Here is a 21827-nt window from a genome sequence, read left to right as displayed (position 1 = left end):
ATCCTTAGACGACTCCAAATGCCTAGTCAATTTTTCAAATGAGATAAAGAAGGCTTCAACATCTTTCTCATTAAAATGTTGCACAGTATTGACATAGTTGCATATAACAGTACCTTCTCTTTTAATCTCCACCTTTTTCATGTGACTTCTACTGACGAAATCGCTACTTCTCAAGTTCAAATTCTCTCTCTTTTTGGCCAGCTAAGAATTTTCTCCTTCTCTCTTTATTCTCTTTCTCCCTTCTATCTTGCTTTCTGTTTCTTCGATCTCTCTCTTTTTCTCTCCATTTGTTTATATTTAAATTGCATTTTCCTCAATTGGAACTTAAATTGTTTTCTCACTCTACTGCATTTGTCTGTGTTTCTGACACACCTTAGATTTTGAGAAATTCCCGGACAATTTCAGCATTACCTTTGTCCTTGGTTCAATCCATATCAAACTTCTTTGCTAATTTTAAACGTTTGACCTTGATCTTTCCTTCCAAGGTTTCGTGGCAAATTTGAGATTCATCTTCAAACTCCTTTTTACATTTTAGCAGCCATTTCTCTCACTTTTAATTTAAGCATACACAAGTCATCGAAATTAAACAAGTTGTCTCACTGATGTTTTATTTGAAGATCTCAGACACGAAATTACAAATGTTTGAACATATTTTGTTTTCTTTTCATCCCTCAAATCTATTCAAATCTGCCCAAATCTGCGACTGGATCAGTGTAAAAGCTATTCATTTCTTGGATGAAAGCCCCCAAGCTGTTACGACACAGGGTTAACCCCTCTCTTGATTTAATCCAGCCACACAGAAAAAGTTTACCGCATGCCATAATCTGTTAAACTTCGAGAGGCAAAGAGTCATTTACAGAGGTCACAATTTAAGTAAAATTAACAATTTTGTTATTTAAGTCCAGCAGAGAATAATAAAACAAAAAACTATTTATAACTCCATTCGGTTAAACGTATCTTTGACCTCCCAGTCTACAAAACTGACCCGATAAATAAAAAAAAAACGATTAAGTCATACACAAAATGAACACGTTTCAAAACCAGTCAGATTTGTTGATTCTCCTTTGTAAACATTCCTCTGCAGAGTTTTCTCTCGGGTGGCTTCGATGTTCTGCTGTGCAAACCTCTTATAGACAGGCACCTTTCAGAATGTCATTCAGCTCACAGTCAAACTTTCTGGATGTCCTTGGTAGTTTTCCCCCAAATGTTCAAAACGTCCAGTTTTTTACATCTAAATATCGGACACATATCTCTACACCTTCATAACAATAACATTTATCTGTCCTGCTCACCATAAATTTTAGAAACTTCGAAAGTTCACATAATAGTCTATACTGTTCAAAACGACCCATGTTCTCGCATCCTTCATTTACTTAAATCCTTCTTTCCAGTTACCATTACAAGTACTTACTTTACTGGTATTCTTCGACAAAGAATACCATTGTGTGTATGTGCGTGTGGAGGTGTGCGTGTGTGTGTTTGTGTGTGCTTGCTTGTGTGTGTTACTGTGTGTCTTTGTGTGTATGCATGTCCGTGTGTGTGTGTATATATATGAGTGTATATATGTGTATGTATGTATGCGTTTTGTGAATAAATCTCTGTAATAAGACAGAGATGAAAGAATGAGATGTTATCACATTCCCACATGAAAGGGTAAATGTGCAAAGTTTCCAAGCTTTCTGATATCAAACAAGATGTAAAAACCTCCTTTATTCATGGATTGGGAAAGTGAACAAATGATGTTCATGCACCGAAAAGCAGTAATGTAATGAACCTTTCCTGCGATCATTGAAAGACCAAATATTTAATTTTCTCTTGAGAGTTTAAATGCAGCTTTTTTTTTCAATTGTGTGTTGCATACGTTTTTATCAATATGCAATCAACATCGGTGTCAAAACAGGAAACTGCTGCAAATGCTCAGTAGTTCTGTCAGTATCTTTTGTGAGAATGCAAATTCAACATAATGTCGAGGAATGGGTCTGGGTTGTTTGTGTTTTGAAAATAGCGTTCAGCGCTGTGCCGCTAAGGTGCATGAGTCAGGAGTAAGTGTAGAGTAAAAGAGTAGAGGAACAGGTCGGAATGGGTTACTCCTCAAAGGGTCAGCGTGGCCGTGCAGTTTGAAATGGCCTGTTTCCTCACCGTAGGGATTCGATGCTTCTATGATTTTCTTCACAAAAAGGCAGGTCGGTGCCAGGATCAAGAATGTCTCCGAGCATGCTCAGGGCATATTGAAGTGAGTGGGGAAACAGCCAGCGGTTGTGGTTAACATTGATACCAATGACATTAGGAAGAAGAGTGAATGGTTGAAAGACCCTACTAAGAAAGGTCAAGGAGTAACGAGTGACTTTAAAACCAGCATATCCAGAATTGTATTCTTGGGATTATTCCCCAGGCGTCTGGAAGTGAGAACAAGGAAGAGGAAGTTGGTCGAGTTGAATATGTGGCAAAGAGATAGTTTGGTAGGAGGATTTCTGATTTTTCAATGATTCGGAACGTGTTCAGGGCAGGTGGGACCTGCACAAAAAGGAAAGTGTGCACTTTAACTGGAGCCTACCTAACATCCTGGAAAGGAAGTGTGATCGTGCAGATTTAAGCTCATGATACAGGAGGATGGGAACCAAAGCAGCAGTTCAGGAAAAGAGCAGAAAGTAATGGTTTCTCAAATAAACAAGCAGAGCTGTTTTAATAACCATGCTGAGGGAACTAATTACAACAATTTTAAATTGTTATTTGAAAGTTGGAGTATATGATAGGCTCACTATTATCGGGGATCAATAAATAATGATGGAGAGCCTGTGCACACAAGTATTAAAAGAGAAAGATAACTCAATAGAACTTATGTAAAAGCTTTTTTAACTAAATGTGTGCAATAGTTGGAATAAAATGAATGAGCTGATAGCGCAACCAGGGTTAATTAAGTATGGCATGGTGGGCATGACTGAAACGTAATTACAGGCAAGTGAGGACTGAAGTGTTAAATGTCCAAGGGTACTCAGTATTCAGACAAGAAGGAACAGCATGTGGATTGCCTGTATTGGATAAGGATTATGTCAAGGCAGTATTAAGAAATGGTATTAGCACGTGGGAAAAAACTGTTGAATCAGTCTGGTTTGAAATAAAACCCATCGAAGGAAACCTATTGGTAGAAGTATTTCCAGCCCACAAACTACCCCTGCCCCCGCCCACCCCGACAAATTACTTTCAAAGTAGTGAATAGCATGATCCAGGAAATAACGATGGCTTGAGACAAGGGCACAAGAGTGATTATGACAATTTGAGCATGTAAATTGACTGAGGCTCAAAGAACGATTCGTCGAATATATGACGGATTATTTCTTTGATTAGCATGTCATGGAACCAACCAGAGAACTGGCTTTGGTATTATGTAATGAGGAAGGAGTGATAAATCATATTGTAATACAGTATCATCTTAGAAAGAGTGACCACAATTGCTGGAATTCCCCATTCAGACTGTAACAGTGAAGGCAGAGCCAAAAAGGAGAGGTTTGTTTTGGACAATGACAATTTTATTGGCCTGAGGAAGGGCTTGGCTTGATTGAACATGTCAAAAAGAGTAAAGTGCAGGACATTTGAAGAACAGTGACAACTACTTAGAGAGGTAGTCAAAACCCCTCAAATAAAATGTAATCTTGAGTATAAAGAGGGAATTGTAAATGCAATCCATGTCTTAACAAGGAAGTCAACAATAAATGAAGTTTCTTGTCTGGTGGTATTATTGCTGACTGCTAATCCAGATCATCTTCTGGGGTCTTGGGTTCAAATGCCGCCATGACAGATGATGGAATTTAAATCCAGTTTGAATCTGCAATTAAGAGTCTGTTGATGATAATGAATCCATTGCTCTTTGTTGGAAACACTCGTACATTTCAAGAATGTTCCTGAGGGACGGAAACCACCATCCTTACCTGGTCTGACCTATATGTGACGTCCAACCCATACAAATTTGGTTGTGGCTTAATTGCCCTCTTGGCAATTCGAGACAGACAATGAGTGCTGTCTAACCAGGGACATCCTCCTCCTTGAATGAGTTAAAGGAAAATAATGGTCAGCAAACGGTTAATAAAAGGAAAATCAAAATGGCTTCGAAGTAAAATGAGTAGAGACGTTAAGAAATAATAAGGAACACTTCCCAGAGTAGACAAAAAGTAAAAGAATGCTGAAAGTAAATGTTGGCCTTTGAGAGGATGAAAATGGCGAGGTAATAATGGGACACTCAGAATTGGCAGAGATGAAAGCAACAACTTCCTATTTTCACAGTGCAAGATAATTTCTTCTCAAAATTTAAAACAACTGCAAAGGATCACGATGGAAGTACGATGACAATGAAAAAGTAATTAAATGCATTGATGGGATTATAGGCAGGTCAGAACCTCGGCCTGCAGTCTATCATATTATAAGAGGTAACAGCAGAGATAGTGGATGTGTTAGTTGGATATTCAAAAAATCCTTGGATTCTGGAACGGTATGAAGTATTGGAAAAGTAATAATATGGTACACGTACTCAAAACAGGAGGTAGGCAAAAATTCATAAACTATTGACCGGTGAGTTTAACCTCTGTAGTGGGGAAATTTCTTCAATCAACCATAAAGTAGGAAATAACTGAACACTTGGAAAAACAAAGATGAATTCACCATGTCAGCACGGTTTCAAGATGGGCAGATTGTGCTTGACATACCTGCTGGGGTTCTTTGAGAATGTAACCAACAAGTTGGTTAATGGGAATGCAGCAAATGCGGTACATCTGAACTTCAGAAGGCATTTGACAAACTGCTGCGGAAAGGAATGATCTAGCAGGTTAAATCCGAGGGGTGAATTTGTAGCATGATGCGGTTGGGTTTTATTTTACGAGGAAGCCACAAATTTTATTTTGTACATGGAGCTGAATTCTCCTTTTATCCTATGTGCCTCTGTAAGTTTTATTACTTAAGCTTGTCTGTAATTAGTATTGAATTAGGTTTTTGGTGGCTTTCACTGCATCATTTGTGTTCTACGTATTCCTGAATAATTTTCATTCCCTGCAATAGGCAGAGCTGAAGAAACTTTCCGTCTACGACAGACAAAAATTCATAATTATGTTTGAGAGAGCTGGAGTGATGAGATTCAAACAAATTCTACATTTAGACTCACAGCATGAGTTCAAATCATATCGGCAAGTACACCTTGAATTGGAAACACTTTTTTAAAACATACACCCAGTTTTCTTCATATTGTAAAAACAGTTTGAAAAATGTTCTTACAGGACCTTACACTGTGAATATTTTTTTGCATTCTAAAATAAATGTGTTTCTTTTTTTTAAAAAAAATAAGGAGTTATACCTTCTTTCCAGAAATTCCTACACATTTTCAGCTCCGGAGAAGAGTATTTTCTACTCGGAAATTATTGAAGAGGAAAATTTTTATTCATTTAATTAGCTAAATTGTTGATTTTGTTGAATTTTTTTATGTTTGATACGTATATGCATATATTTATCAATTTTAACATTATTGTCTGTAGGTATTGAAGGTTAACAGAAGGAGTTATAAAAAGTCCGGCTTTTCGGCATAACATTATTAAGGTGACATATAAGGAACAGAGAGAATGGCTGGACGATTTAGAAAAAAAATTATACAGTGCATCAGTCATTTAGGTGTGTCGCTGTCAGGAAAGATAAGAAAGGACTTCAAAGTTCTCCGGTGGCAATTCCTCTATGAAAATGATTTTCAGCATTTCGAACAGAAGAACGGGATTGTCTTTCTGAGGAAAATGGAATTGTTGGACACTTGGAATAATTCTTATGGTTAGCAGCGTTTGAGAAGACTTAGTAGAATTGTTGCTTCAGTGCACTTTTCTATTGGGGCATCAACAGGAGATTCTGTGGCAGTGACCGTTAATTGAGGAGTGTTTGTTGCTTTCCCTGTGCTCGGACTAAGAACGTCTCGAATCATTTCAAGCACGTTGTTAAAGGTGAGATTGCGTTGCCAAACATTATTTAATATATTGGCAGGAATGACATTTTTAGGCAAAGATTAAAGCAGTAAAGGGTGTACTTAAGAGGTGAATGTGAGTATTAAAATAAAACCTTTAAAGCAATACATACTGCTTTTGTCTCAATGCCAAACTCAGCTGGGAAGGAACAAATGGTTAAAGGAGTAAAATTAACGGCTGAAAAGCTACTGTGTTGTTGAGGGATTTAGATCTTTGTGAAATTTGAATCTATTTTAGAAAGAAATGACCTGTTTAGAATGGATAGGTCTAATCTAAACTGGAAAGCAATGAATATCTTCGCAGGGAGATTTGCTCATTCTATGTCGGGAGACGTTATATTGATAGACACGGCGAGGGGGATATTCCAAGTAGCAGTACAAATGGTAGGATATTTGGAGAAGTTTATGAATATCTGGACAGCATGTCACTTAGAAAAGAAATGAGAGAGTCAAGAGTATACTGTAATTCTGAAGCACGGAATTGCATTTATTTCTATGTAAGGAAGGGTTGGATGGTGACGAATTTGTCAAATATGTTCAAGAAGACATACTTCATCAATATGCGGATGATTCTAACAGAGAAGGAGCAAAACCATGCCTTCTTTTGTGCAAGAGGCAGGGCAAGTGACTGCAGTAAACGAGGGAATATTTCGGGTATTGTAATCATAACTGTATTCGTTTCATAATGGTTTTGGAAAAGAATAAGACTTTCATTTTTTTTTTATTTGGAGTACCGAAAATGTTCATGGCATGAGACAGAACTTAGCAAGTTTGGTTGAAGTAGACTGTTAGCAGGTAAAACGCTGTATGACAAGTAAGAAGCGTTCAATAGTCTGACGACAGCAGGTGAGAGGCATTATGTTACAGTTAGAGTGAAGGGTAAGGCTGGTAATTATAAGCAGCAATGGTCAAGTACAGTTATTGAGCTTTTATTCAAGAATCAAAGAAAACCGTGCATTAGATATGGACAACTTTATTCAATTTAATCTCTTCGTCAATATAAAAAGTGTGGGACATTATTTCGAGAGAAATCAGGAAAGCGAGAAGGAGATATGAGATAGCTTGGCAGATAAGGTTAAGGATAATCCAAAGATATTGTGCAACGACATTAACAGCAAGACGGTAAGGCCTCTCAAAGATCGTGAAGGATATCGATATTTTGAACCCAGGAAATGGGGATTAAACTCATCCCATTCTTGGTGCATCAGACAGCAGCAAGCACACGCTATTGACTGCATTTCAGATTCATCCAGCTGGAACTCTATCTGCTATTTGTCAGTCTATTGACCCATTTCATTAAGATCTTCTTCTATTCGTAGAAACCCTTCTTCACTGTCCACTATGTCACCAGTTTGGTGTCATCCGCAAACGTATGAACCATGCCTTCGATATTCTCGCGCAAATTATTTACATAAGTGACAAACAATGAAAACCAAGAATCAACCGCTGTGGAACATTGCTGGGCATAAGCATCCAGTCCAAAAAGCAAGTGACCACCATTACTCTCTATCTCCTGCCATTGCAACAATTGAAAGTGCTGGAGAGAAACCCAGCAGTTCAGGCAGTATTTGAGCAGAGGAAAATGGAATTAACTCTTCTTAAGTCCAACATAACTTGTTCAGAACAGGTTCATCTAAGACTTGATACGTTAACTCTGTTTCTCTGCCCAGATCCTGCGTCATCCGTTGCATTTCTCCAATTTTTGCATTTGTATTTCAGATTTCCACTACTTCTGATATTTTGCTTTATCTTGGTTGGTATGGCTGTTGACCGCGTTTAGATTTGGACAATATACTCCATTCCTGTTCCCATCACTTGTGCGAGAGACACATGTATTACACTATAGTCTGTTTCTTTTTTAAGTTCTGAAAATAAATGCGCAGATCTCATCAAAGTAATTTTGATGTAAAGGGCCTTTTAGAGACCGCTACACTTGATGAAAAAATAGGAATATTTTATTAATTATGACATTGTCTGTGCGTTTTATGTATAAACTTGTCTCCTCAGTCTCTGAACGTTTTGAATACATTTCTCTGAATAATTTCAGCAAAGATGGTTGCCATGCAGGCCATCAAATCTGTACCAGCTCGATATGAGCTGCATCCGAATTGGTACTCTGTTGTAACTCACAGTAAGCCAACACATTTTGTTGTCAGTGTCTGTTTTTATTTCTGAATATCCCGTACAGATATAAACAATCTTAACAACCTGTATAACCTTTGATTAAACAGTTTGACAAATTCTTCACCATCCAACCCTTCCTTACATTGAAGTAAATGCAATTCCGTGCTTCAGAATTACAGTATACTCTTGACTCTCGTTTTTTTTCTAATTGACATGCTGTCCGCATATTAATAAACTTCTCCAAACATCCTACCATTTGTACTGCTACTTGGAATATCCCCCTTGCCGTGTCTATCAATATAACGTCTCCCGACATAGAATGAGCAAATCTCCCTGTGAAGATTAGATTAGATTACTTACAGTGTGGAAACAGGCCCTTCGGCCCAACAAGTCGACACCGGCCCGCCGAAGAACAACCCACCCAGACCCATTCCCCGACATTTAACCACTTCACCTAACACTATGGACAATTTAGCATGGCCAATTCACCTAACCTTCACATTTTTGGTCTGTGGGGGGAAACCGGAGCACCCAGAGGAAACCCACTCAGGCATGGGGAGAATGTGCAAACACCACATAGACAGTTGCCCGAGGCAGGAATAGAACCTGGGTCTCTAGCGCTGTGAGGCAGCAGTGCTAACCACTGTGCCACTGTGCCACCGTGCCGCCCGATATTCATTGCTTTCCAGTTTAGATTAGACCAATCCATTCTAAACAGGTCATTTCTTTCTAAAATATATTCCAATTTCACAAAAATCTAAATCCCTCAACAACACAGTTGCTTTTCAGCCGTTAATTTAACTCCTTAAACCTTTTGTTCCTTCCCAGCTGAGTTTGGCATTGAGACGAAAGCAGGAAGTATTGCTTTAAAGGTTTTATTTTAATACTCACATTCACCTCTTAAGTACACCCTGTACTGCTTTAATCTTTGCCTAAAAATGTCATTCCTGCCAATATATTAAGTAATGTTTGGCAACTCAAACTCACCTTTAACAACGTGCTTGAAATGATTCGAGACGTTCTTAATCCGAGCACAGGGAAAGCAACAAACCCTCCTCAATTAACGGTCACTGCCACAGAATCTCCTGTTGATGCCCCAATATAAAAGTGCACTGTAGCAACAATTCTACTAAATCTTCTCAAACGCTGCTAACCATAAGAATTATTCCAAGTGTCCAACAATTCCATTTTCCTCAGAAAGACAATCCCGTTCTTCTGTTCGAAATGCTGAAAATCATTTTGATAGAGGAATTGCCACTGGAGAATTTTGAAGTCCTTTCTTATCTTTCCTGACAGCCACACATCTAAATGACTGATGCGCTGTATAATATTTTTTTCTAAATCTTCCAGCCATCCTATCTGTTCCACATATGTCACCTTAATAATGTTATGCCAAAAAGCTGGACTTTTTAATACCACCTTCTGTTAACTTTCAATACCTACAGACAATAATGTTAAAATTGATAAATATATGCATATCCGTATCAAACATAAAAAAAATAAACAAAATCAATCATTTAGCTAATTAAGTGAATAAAAATTTTCCTCTTCAATAAATTCCGAGTAGAAAATACTCATCTCCGGAGCTGAAAATGTGTAGGAATTTCTGCAAGGAAGGTAAAACTCCTTATTTTTTTAAAAAAGAGATAGAATCATTTTAGAATACAAAAAAAATGTTCACAGTGTAATGTCCTCTACGTATATTTTTCAAACTGTTTTTACAATATGAAGAAATCTGGGTGTATGTTTTAATGAAGTGTTTCCAATTCAAGGTGGTCAAGGCCGATATGATTTGAACTTATGCTGTGAGTTTATATGTAGAATTTGTTTGAATCTCATCACTCCAGCTCTCTCAAACATAATTGTGAATTTGTGTCTGTCGTAGACGGAAAGTTTCTTCAGCTCTGCCTATTGCAGGAAATGAAAATTATCCAGGACAACTTCGAACATAAATGATGCAGTGAAAGCCACCAAAAACCTAATTCCATACTAATTACATCCAAGCTTAAGTAATAAAACATACAGAGGCACGTAGTATAAAAGGAGAATTCAGCTGCATGTCGAAAATAAAATTTGTGGCTTCCTCGTAAAATAAAACCCAAATGCATCATGCTACAAATTCACTAATATAGGAAAAGCAAGACAATGGAATTCTCACTGTTTTCCCTGTTAACAACATGTGCAGAACAGGATAAAATCAAGGCTTTGTTGTGAAGTTCATAAACGATGAAGATGAGAATGGGAGGGATGGATTTTCCTGGGGAATGATAAATAACCTTGTGGATGAAACAAAGATGAGCTGAGGGTTTACAATGAGGAGGAACGTAGGGTCTAACCCGGTTGTTCAGGAGGACAGATCAATCGCTGATGAAATTTAACACTGATAAATGTGTTACCTTTCTGAAGTAACAAACAAGAGTGTACTCAAATTGAAAAAAGGCCAGATGTTTTTGATTTCACTTTGAAGCAAAGAGGGTTCAGAGGTTCTTCTGATGGAGGTGTTTAACAGCATGGGGGTGGGTGGGGGGTATGCACAGGGTGAACAGGGAGCAGCTCTTCCCCTTCCTCCAAGGCTCAATAATAAGGAGATACACTTATAAAGTGAAAGTGGTGTTACAATTAACCTGTAAACTGTAGATAAACTTTCCTATTTCTAAATGTATTTGGTTTTAAAATTTTTCACCATTTATATTGGCTCCTGAAAAATGTGATGTTGAAGCAAAGGTTTTGTTTTGTGATCCAGGTGCCCTGTTCATCATGCCTCAGTTTCGCAATCTGTTCATTGAAGTTATACACTGTTTTATCATTCAACTCACCAATGTCGTCAAACTCAGACACATTTTCCCAACTATGATCCATAAATCAACATGCCTAGACCTTTTCAAAGACATATCTCCGCTTCACATTTTCCTTTTCTAATCTTTTCAATATTTGCATTCTCCCAAGAAACATTCAAAACATTTTCTATAAAATATAGATTGTGGACACTTTCGATCCGAATTGATAATGTAATATTTTTACTCAATATTTAAACTATAAAGTTGCAACTATGCTGACGTGTTTTGTTGTCCCATCACCCAGTTCCAGCCTGCAGTTGCAGCAAATATTCATTACCTCTCAAAAGAATTGCCAAGTCTTTACTTCTGATCTAAATGGTCATTTGTTCCTTTATTATGAAATGGGCATATTAATTACGGACTGTTTGTCTGCTTGCAACATTTTAATGTGGTTTACTCCAGGCAATTAAACACCAGGTGGTAAGAACAGAGATAGGCCATCTGGTTGCCAGGCCTGCTGTCATAATCAACAAGGCCTGACTGCGGTATTTTCTCCACATTGATGTCATGTTCCCTACATAGAGAGCAAACTGCATCTCCCTCAACCAAATCCCTCGACCCCTGTTACCCCAGCCACCAACGGTGAATGAAATCCAAAGAACTGTAGGTAGACCAATAGAAATAGGAATGGCAGTCGGAAATTCAACGATGCATTTATCCATATTAAACACCATCGGTCAGCTATCGCAATCTGCCCAATATTCTAAGCCTATCAATATTCAGCTGTAAACTCTTTAGCTCCTCATTCCAGCCTGATTGAAAACCTAGTCGAAGAAAATCTGTGAATTTAGTTTCTAAACTCTGTTTTTCCTTCCAGGTCATTCGGGGAGATTGTAAACAATTGAAGTTTCAAAACTGAACCCTCACTAATTTCTGTTCGCCAGAGAAAGACAATTTATCCCGATGCTCTGCTTTCTGTTAGTCAGCCAATCCTCCATCCAATTCAATACCCTACCCTTCACCGATCGGATCGAACCTGCTAGATCATTCCTTTACGCAGCAGTTTGTCAAATGCCTTCTGAAGTTTAGATGTACCGTATTTGCTGCATTCCCATTAACCAGCTTGTTGGTTGCATTCACAAATAACCCCAGCAGGTATATCAAGCACACCCTGCCCACCATGAAACTGTGCTGATCTGGTGAATTCATCTTTGTTTTTCCAAGTGTTCAGTTATTTCCTACTTTATGGTTGATTGAAGAAATTTCCCCACTACAGAAGTTAAACTCAGTGGTCTATAGTTTATGAATTTTTGCCTAACTCCTATTTAGTGCACGTGTACCACATTAGTACTTTTCCAATACTTCATACCGTTCCAGAATCCAAGGATTTTTTGAAAATCCAACTAATACATCCACTGTCTCTGCTGTTACCTCCTATAATATGATAGACTGCAGGCCGAGGTTTTGACCTGCCTATAATCCCATCAATGCATTTAATAAATTTTTCATCGTCATCGTACTTCCATTGTGATCCTTTGCAGTTGTTTAAAATGTTGGGAAGAAATTATCTTGCACTGTGAGAATAGGAAGTTGTTGCTTTTACCTCTGCCAATTCTGAGTGTCCCATTATTACCTCGCCATTTTCATCCTCTCAAAGGCCAACATTTACTTTCAGTATTGTTTTACTTTTTGTCTACTCAGGGAAGTGCTCTTAATCATTTCTTAACTTTTCGACTCATTTTCCTTCGTAGACATTTTGATTTTTCTTTTATTAACCGTTTGCCGACAAGTAAATTATTTTTCTTTAATTCATTAAAGGAGGATAATGTCCCTGGTTAGACAGCACTCATTGTCTGTCCCTAATTGCCAAGAGGGCAATTAAGCGACAACCTAATTTGTATGGGTTGGACGTCACATATAGGTCAGACCAGGTAAGGATGGTGTTTTTCGTCCCTAAAGAACATTCTTGAAATGTACGAGTGTTTCCAACAATGAGCAATGGATTCATTATCATCAACAGACTCTTAATTGCAGATTCATACTGGATTTAAATTCCATCATCTGTCATGGCGGCATTTGAACCCAAGACCCCAGAAGATGATCTGGATTAGCAGTCAGCAATAATAGCACCAGACAAGAACCTTCATTTATTGTTGACTTTCTTGTTAAGACATGGATCGCATTTACAATTCCCTCTTTATACTCAAGATTACATTTTATTTGAGGGGTTTTGCCTACCTCTCGAAGTAGTTGTCACTGTTCTTCAAATGTCCTGCACTTTAATCTTTTTGACATGTTCAATCAGGCCAAGCCCTTCCTCAGGCCAATATAATTGTCATTGTCCAACACAAACCTCTCCTTTGTGGCTCTGACTTCACTGTTACAGTCTGAATGGGGAACTCCAGCAATTGTGGTCACTCTTTCTAAGATGATACTGTAGTACAATATGATTTATCACTCCTTCCTCATTACATAATACCAAAGCCAGTTCTCTGGTCGGTTCCATGACATGCTAATCAAAGAAATAATCCGTCATATATTCGACGAATCGTTCTTTGAGCCTCAGTCAATTTACATGCTCAAATTGTCATAATCACTCTTGTGCCCTTGTCTCAAGCCATCGTTATTTCCTGGATCATGCTATTCACTACTTTGAAAGTAATTTGTCGGGGTGGGCGGGGGCAGGGGTAGTTTGTGGGCTGGAAATGCTTCTACCAATAGATTTCCTTCGATGTGTTTTATTTCAAACCAGACTGATTCAACAGTTTTTTCCCACGTGCTAATACCATTTCTTAATACTGCCTTGACATAATTCTTATCCAATATAGGCAATCCACATGCTGTTCCTTCTTGTCTGAATACTGAGTACCCTTGGACATTTAACACTTCAGTCCTCACTTGCCTGTAATTAAGTTTCAGTCATGCCCACCATGCCATACTTAATTAACCCTGGTTGCGCTATCAGCTCATTCATTTTATTCCAACTATTGCAGACATTTAGTTAAAAAAGCTTTTACATAAGTTCTATTGAGTTATCTTTCTCTTTTAATACTTGTGTGCACAGGCTCTCCATCATTATTTATTGATCCCCGATAATAGTGAGCCTATCGTATACTCCAACTTTCAAATAACATTTTAAAATTTTGTGATTAGTTCCCTCAGCTTGGTTATTAAAATGGCTCTGCTTGTTTATTTGAGAAACCATTACTTTCTGCTCATTTCCTGAACTGCTGCTTTGGTTCCCATCCTCCTGTATCATGAGCTTAAATCTGCACGATCACACTTCCATTCCAGGATGTTAGGTAGGCTCCAGTTAAAGTGCACACTTTCCTTTTTGTGCAGGTCCCACCTGCCCTGAACACGTTCCGAATCATTGAAAAATCAGAAATCCTCCTACCAAACTATCTCTTTGCCACATATTCAACTCGACCAACTTCCTCTTCCTTGTTCTCACTTCCAGACGCCTGGGGAATAATCCCAAGAATACAATTCTGGATATCCTGTTTTTAAAGTCACTCCTTACTCCCTGACCTTTCTTAGTAGGGCCTTTCAACCATTCACTCTTCTTCCTAATGTCATTGGTATCAATGTGAACCACAAACGCTGGCTGTTTCCCCACTCACTTCAATATGCCCTGAGCATGCTCGGAGACATTCTTGATCCTGGCACCGACCTGCCTTTTTATGAAGAAAATCATAGAAGCATCGAATCCCTACGGTGAGGAAACAGGCCATTTCAAACAGCACGGCCACGCTGACCCTTTGAAGAGTAACCCATTCCGACCTGTTCCCCTACTTTGTTACTCTACATTTACTCCTGACAAATGCACCTAAGTGGCACAGCGTCGAACACTATTGGCAAAACACAAACAACCCAGACCCATTCCTCGACATTATGTTGAATTTGCATTCTCACAAAAGATACTGACAGAACTACTGAGCATTTCCAGCAACTTCTGGTTTTGACACCGATGTTGATTGCATATTGATAAAAACGTTTGCAACACAAAATTGGAAAAAAAACTGAATTTAAACTCTCAAGAGAAAACTAAATATTTGGTCCTTCAATGATCGCAGGAAAGGTTCATTACATTACTGCTTTTCGGTCCATGAACATCATTTCCCAATCCATGAATAAAGGAGGTTTTTACATCTTGTTTGATATCAAAAAGCTTGGAAATTTGCACATTTACTCTTTCATATGGGAATGTGATAACATCTCATTCTTTCATCTGAGTCTAATGACAGAGATTTATTCACAAAATGCACACACATACACATATCTTTGTCGAAGAATCCCAGAAACGTAAGTACTTGGAATGTTAACAGGAAAGAAGGATTTAGGTAAATGAAAGATGCGAGAAAATGGGTCTTTTTGAACAGTATAGAGTATTATGTGAACTTTCTAAGTTTCTAAACTTTATGGTAAGCTATGCAGGACAGATAAAAGTTATTGTTATGAAGGTGTAGAGATGTGTGTTACAATTAAGAGAGACGAGAAGCTGGCACAAAGTGTTTTGAAAGAAGTTAAATGTAACATTTTACTGTGAAATCAATAGCTGAGATGCCACGAAAGGAAAACTAATTCCAATTCGGCCAGTTTAAAATTTGCCCCAACACACTGAAATCAAATTGTGTTTGAAATACTTGATAGCATCAAAATCAATGAAATGGTCCGATATTGAGAAGTAAAAAAACTGGACATTTTGAACATTAGGGGGAGAACTACCAAGGACATCCAGAAAGTGAGACTGCGAGCTGAAGGACTTTCTGAAAGGTGCCTGTCTATAAGAGGTTTGCACAGCAGAACATCGAAGCCACCCGAGAGAAATTCTACAGAGGAATGTTTACAAATTAGAATCGACAAATCTGACTGGTTTTGAAACGTGTTAATTTTGTGTATAACGTAATCGTTTTTATTTGTTTTATCGGGCCAGTATTGTAGACTGGAAGGTCAAAATACGTTTAACTGAAGGGAGTTATAAATAGTTGTTTGTTTTATTATTCTCTGTTCGACTTAAATAACAAAATTGTTAATTTTACTTAAATTGTGACCTCTGTACATGGCTCTTTGACTCCCGAAATTTAACAGATTACGGCATGCGGTGAACTTTTTCTGTGTGGCTGGATTAAATTAGGAGAGGGGTAAACCCTGTGTCGTAACAGCTTGGGGGTTTTCATCCAAGAAATGAACAGGTTTAGACAGATCCAGTTGGAGATTTGTACAGATTTGAAAAGATTTGAGGGATGAAAAGAAAAAAAATATGTTCAAACATTTGTACGTTCGTGTCCGAGATCTTCAAATAAAACATCAGTGAGACAACTTGTTTAATTTCGATAACTTGTATTTGTTTAAATTAAAAGTGAGAGAAATGGCTGCTAAAATGTAAAGAGGGGTTTGAAGATGAATCTCAAATTTGCCACGAAATCTTGGAAGGAAAGATCAAGATCAAACGTTTAGAATTAGCAAAGAAGTTTGATTTGAATTTAACCAAGGACAAAAGTAATGCTGAAATTGTCCGGGATTTCTCAAACACTAAGGTGTGTCAGAAACACAGACAAATGCAGTAGAGTGAGAAAACAATTTAAATTCCAATTGAGGAAAATGCAATATAAATATAAAAAAAGGGAGAGAAAAAGAGAGAGATCGAAGAAACAGAAAGCAAGACAGAAGTGAGAGAGAGAGAATATAAAGAGGAGAAAATTCTTAGCTGACCAAAAAGAGAGAGAATTGAACTTGAGAAGTAGCGATTTAGTCAGCATAAGTCACATTAAAAAGGTGGAGATTAAAAGAGAAGGTACTGTTATATGCAACTGTGTCAATACTGTGCAACTTTTTAAAGAGAAAGATGTTGAAGCCTTCTTTATCTCATTTGAAACATTGGCTAGGCATTTGCAGTCGTCTAAGGATTTATGGGTAATACTAGTTTGGCATAAACAGGGAGGCAGGGCGAGTGAGGTATTTTCTCCACTTCAGATGAGGGTTCAAGATATTCTCAAGACGTTAAACAAGCTATTTTAAGTGTTCACGAATTGGTATCAGAATCATATAGACAGCAGGACATAAACATAAAGAAGTCATCGGATCAGACTTATGTTGAGTTTGAAATAATTAAACATAGGCATTTCAATGGATGGATTTTTGCTTTAAAATAGATATGAACTATGTGGCTCTAATGGATATTATTCGGCTGAAGGAATTGAAACATTCATTTCCAGAGATGATAAGAATTCACATGTAGGAACAGAAAGTTCAGAAATTGAGAAGGGCAGAATTAGCAGATGAACACATGTTGCTGCATAAGCCAAGCTTCAACCAGAATTTCGTCCTGTGAAGAATCGAAGTTGGGAGATATGGAGATGCTACACTGTAAAAGAAACAGTAGAGAATATTAGTTTACCACAGGGTAAAGAAGATGCAAAAGAGGATACAAAGGAGGTGAGAGACCTCAGGTGCCTTCACTTTAATAGAGTGGGACACAGAAAACTACAGTGCCCGTGGTTTCAGAAGGGCATTGGGAAAATATGTTTTCACTGCCATAAGAAGGGATATGTATGGTCACAGTGCTGATCGTTAAGAAAGGGACTGTGTGAAAATATGTGGTAGAAGAAGGTAAGAAACTGGCATTAGTGAAAGTCTCAAAGGAAACCCCAGCAAGAACCGAAGAGTTGCAGGAAAGTGCACAACCGAGGCCGGGGTTGGGTATGGAGTTAGTACCAGATCTCTATAAAGAATTCGCCTCTGTGAGTACAGTTTACTCAGAAACAACAGGGGGAGAAGGAGAAGAAGTTATAATTTTGAGAGATACAGGATCTACACAGTTTCTAAAAGGAAGAGATGAGCAAATTTACAGTAGTTCTGATCTGTTTCCCGGGAGTGTCGTACTTTGTGGGATAGATGGACAGAAGTTTAGCTTTCCTCTCTGTAAGGTCAGGTTGGAGTGCCTACTCAAGTAGGGGAAAGTCACCGTGGGAGTGACTGACAGAGTGTGAGTTCCAGGAATCCAATTTGTTCTCGAGAATGATTTAGCAGGATCCAAGTTGGGAGCGATACCTCTAATTGTGTAGAAGCCGAAGAAGACCAAGAAACTGAGGAGTTAAAGCATAAATATACTGGTATTTTCTAAGACTGTACAGTAACCAGATCCCACTATCATAAGTCACAGCACGAAACACAAACTAAAGACAAGATGAAGGAGTTAAGCTTCAGTTAGCTAACATCCTGTTTGACGTAATGGTGCAGAGAAAACATGAACAAAAGAGGGTCAGACAAAGGAGTTTAGTTCTGAGAGGCCAAGGGATTTGCAATAGGCAGGCAAGATAATAAAAGATATATATATATATATATTGATGCGTACTCTGAAAGTGAGGAAGAGATATTCCTGAGGATTATTATCACTAGAATAGAATCCTGAGATGGAAATGGAGATTACGGCAGGTTAGTGCAGAGGAGTAGTTTGCTGAATGCACCAAATTATGTTGCCGGAAATATAGAGACAGGACGTTTTATGGGTAGCACGTGAACTACATGTGGGAGGTCACCGCAGGGTATGAAAGACCCAGGCTAAGGAACAAAAAAATTTGTATTGACCTGGAATGCACGAAGATATATTTAACTTCTGGCATATGTGTCATACATGCAAAATAGTAGGTAGGCCACAGGTAGTAATGGATCTAGCGCCACTGCCGCCAATTCCCACATTCAGAATCCCCTTCATGTGGCTTATAAATGGGTTTTCCCTCCGGAAAAGTAGAGGAGAGAAGAATTGGAGAAATAGGTGCGAGATTCTGCCCCACAGAGTGAGGAAACAATTCCAAATGTTGTGGATTTTGATTTGTCTTAAAATAAGTTAAAAATGTAGAAGACCTTGAGCAGTGGGATAGGATCGTAATCAATCTGCCTCAGGAGCATAAAACGCAGTTGAAAAGTTTGTTATTGCAATATGAGGGCATATGTAAGGATCAAATGGGGAGAACGCATGCCACTATACCTGAAGTAGATGTGTGGAATACTATTCCGATAAATCAACACTCCTATCGGCTTAATCCACTCAAAGCCAGACAGGTCCAGAAGGAGGAGGAGGTCATAGTCAATGAGGACATTATTGAACCAAGCCAGAGTGAGTGGAGCTCGCCGATCACCTTCGTTCCCAAACCGGATGGGACTCAATGATGTTGGTTGGATTATTGGAATGTCAACACTGTTACAAAATCAGACTTATATCCAATACCAACATTGAAGGACAGTATCGAGAAAGTTGGAGAAGTCAGTTACATCACAAAGTTGGACTTAATGCGTGTTTCTGGCAGATACATTTATTAGAGACGGTAAAATAAATTTGTGAATTGTAACGTCAAATGGAGTGTATCAATTCAAAGTGACGCCCTTTGGAATGAAGAACACACCAAACACATTCCAACGACCCATGAACAGAGTTGTGGCCTGATTCATAAACTGCAGTCCTTTTCGATGATGTAGTGATCTTTATTAAATCCGAGAAAGATCACTTGGTACAATTAACTGAGCTCTTTGAATGTTTACAAGAAGCAAAACTGGTGATAAAATTAAACAAAACCGAATTCGCGAAAGCAGACGTGATTTTCTTGGGACAAAACATCTATCATGGAAAGTTGACCCCATGGAACACAAAGACAAAAGTTACCCAGGAATTTCCACGACCAACCTTGAAGAAAAAGGGGTTTCGCTTCCTAGTAGTCAGCGGATTCTATCGGAAGTTTATTCCGAACATCAGCACTGTCCTGGCACCTTTAACCGTCTTGCTGAAGAAGAACACAAAGTTTTAGTTGACAAAACAACGCCAGGAGACATTCAGCTATTTCAAGAAATATTGACCGCCAAACCAGTTTTCGATATACCAAACGTTTCAAAACCCTTCAAAGTTGCCATCGACACTAGTTACATAGGTGTTGGAGCTGTATTGCTCCAGGACGATGAGATGGGGTTGTACTTTTCAAAGAAACACCAGAGAAAATATTCCACGATTGAGAAAGAACTATTGAGTTTGGTACTAGCCTTATAACATTTTAATGTGTACTCACAAACAGCGTGTTGGAGACGGTTGTGTACACGGATCCCATTCTCCTTATATTCTTTTGAACGCTTTAAACACTATTTCATTGGAGTCTTATGTTACAGACTTTCTATTTAAAAATTGGACATGTAGCATGCCATAAGAATGTAATCTCAGATTGGTACCCACAGATCGAACTGATAAAGTTTAGACGAGATTTGTATTTATCCAATGATAAATTTAGGTATATGGGAAGAAATTCAGGTGAACTTAGATGTAAGTTATCTGTATATTATGGTAATGTGTTTAAATAATAGAAAAACAAATGAGACCTTGTTTTAATTATGATGGGTCTTTTTTGAGAGAGAAGGTGTTATGAACGTGTAAAGAGTACTGTACTTTTACGAGAGTTGAAGGATTTACAACCACAGTGAGTTCTGGAAAATTTACAAAGTAACATGGAGTGTAGCAGCTGGAAGTACCTGGGTTGCTATGAGACAAAAAATAAAATCAAATGTGATCAATCCGTTTAAATTATGTCGCACGAAACTATACTACAATCGAGTTTACATTTGGCATTTGGCAATATTATTAAAAAATGAAATGACCCGATGCTTTGGGGTATGAAGCTGAAAAACAAATCAGTTTTGGGAGAACTGCCAAGCCACCAACATCTGCAGACTGCCCGGAGAATAGTTCTCCTAAATGTACCTTTATTTATCAATGACCTGTGAAACCGAAACTCTAAGGAGATAAAAAAGAGAGGAAGATACAAAGAGAAGATTTGACAGCTGACTGGTTCTGAAATTTGAATGTTTTGGTATATCTTATTGGGGTGGGGGGTGGGGGGAAGTTTATCGGACCAGTATTGTCGAAGGGAAAGTAAAAGATAGGTCAGAACAAAAGGAGTTGCAAATAGTTGATAGTTAATTATTCTCTGTTCGACTTTCTTTGAAAAGTTGTTAATTTTTACTTTAAATAGTGACCTTTAGGATGGTTATTGGCCTTCCGAATTTTTACAGGTTACAGCACGGGTTAAATCATTTCTGTGTTGCATGTTTACATTAGCGTGGTATGGGGGTGGGTTTTCCTAAGTGTTGTAACACAGTAACTGGGATTTCTCTGCACAGATGCTGACAGACCTGCAGAAGTTTTCCAGCAAATTACTGTCTTAGTTGCTGGTTTACGAAATCTGCAGTCTCTTGACTTTCTTATGTGTATCATTTGACAGCCACGGTTGAAATCCTGGAGGACAGGAAGACAGCTAATGTTGTTACATTATTTGTAATTTGGCTGCAAGGAAAAACAAGGGAACTACAGACCAGTCAGTTTGATGTCAAGGATGGATAAGTGTTTGTAGGAGATTCTGAGAGGCAGGATTTACGTGCATTTGGAAAGGTAAGGACTGATTAGGGATATTCAGCACGGCTTTATGTCTGGGAATCCACGTCTCACAAACTAGATTGCAGTTTTTGAAGAGGTGATCGGAAAGATAGATGAAGGTAAAGCAGCATACGTTGTCTACGTGGACCTTAGTGAGGCCTAACAAGGTTCCACATGGTAGTATGCTTAATAAAGTTAGATCACAGGAGATCTGGGAGACCTATCCAATTAGATGCAAAACTGACTTGACCGGACGAGACAGAGTGTGCTGGGAGAGATTTGCTGCTCCTATTGGAGGCCTGTGTCCAGCGTCGTGCCACCAGTACCAGGCTGCTGTTGTTCATTGTTTTTGTAAATGGTTTTCATGTGAGGATTGGAACCATGGATAGTAATTTGGAAATGAAACCCCCAAAATTGGAGTTTTGGTGGACAGTGAAGAAAGCTATCTTAGAGAACAAGGATATCTTGATCGACTTGACAAGTGTGCTGATGATTGGCTGATGGAGCTTCATGCAGATAAATGTGA

The sequence above is a fragment of the Chiloscyllium punctatum genome, chromosome 13, assembly GCF_047496795.1.
Source record: "Chiloscyllium punctatum isolate Juve2018m chromosome 13, sChiPun1.3, whole genome shotgun sequence".
In the NCBI taxonomy this organism is placed as follows: domain Eukaryota; kingdom Metazoa; phylum Chordata; class Chondrichthyes; order Orectolobiformes; family Hemiscylliidae; genus Chiloscyllium; species Chiloscyllium punctatum.
This window is presented reverse-complemented; position numbering follows the sequence as displayed.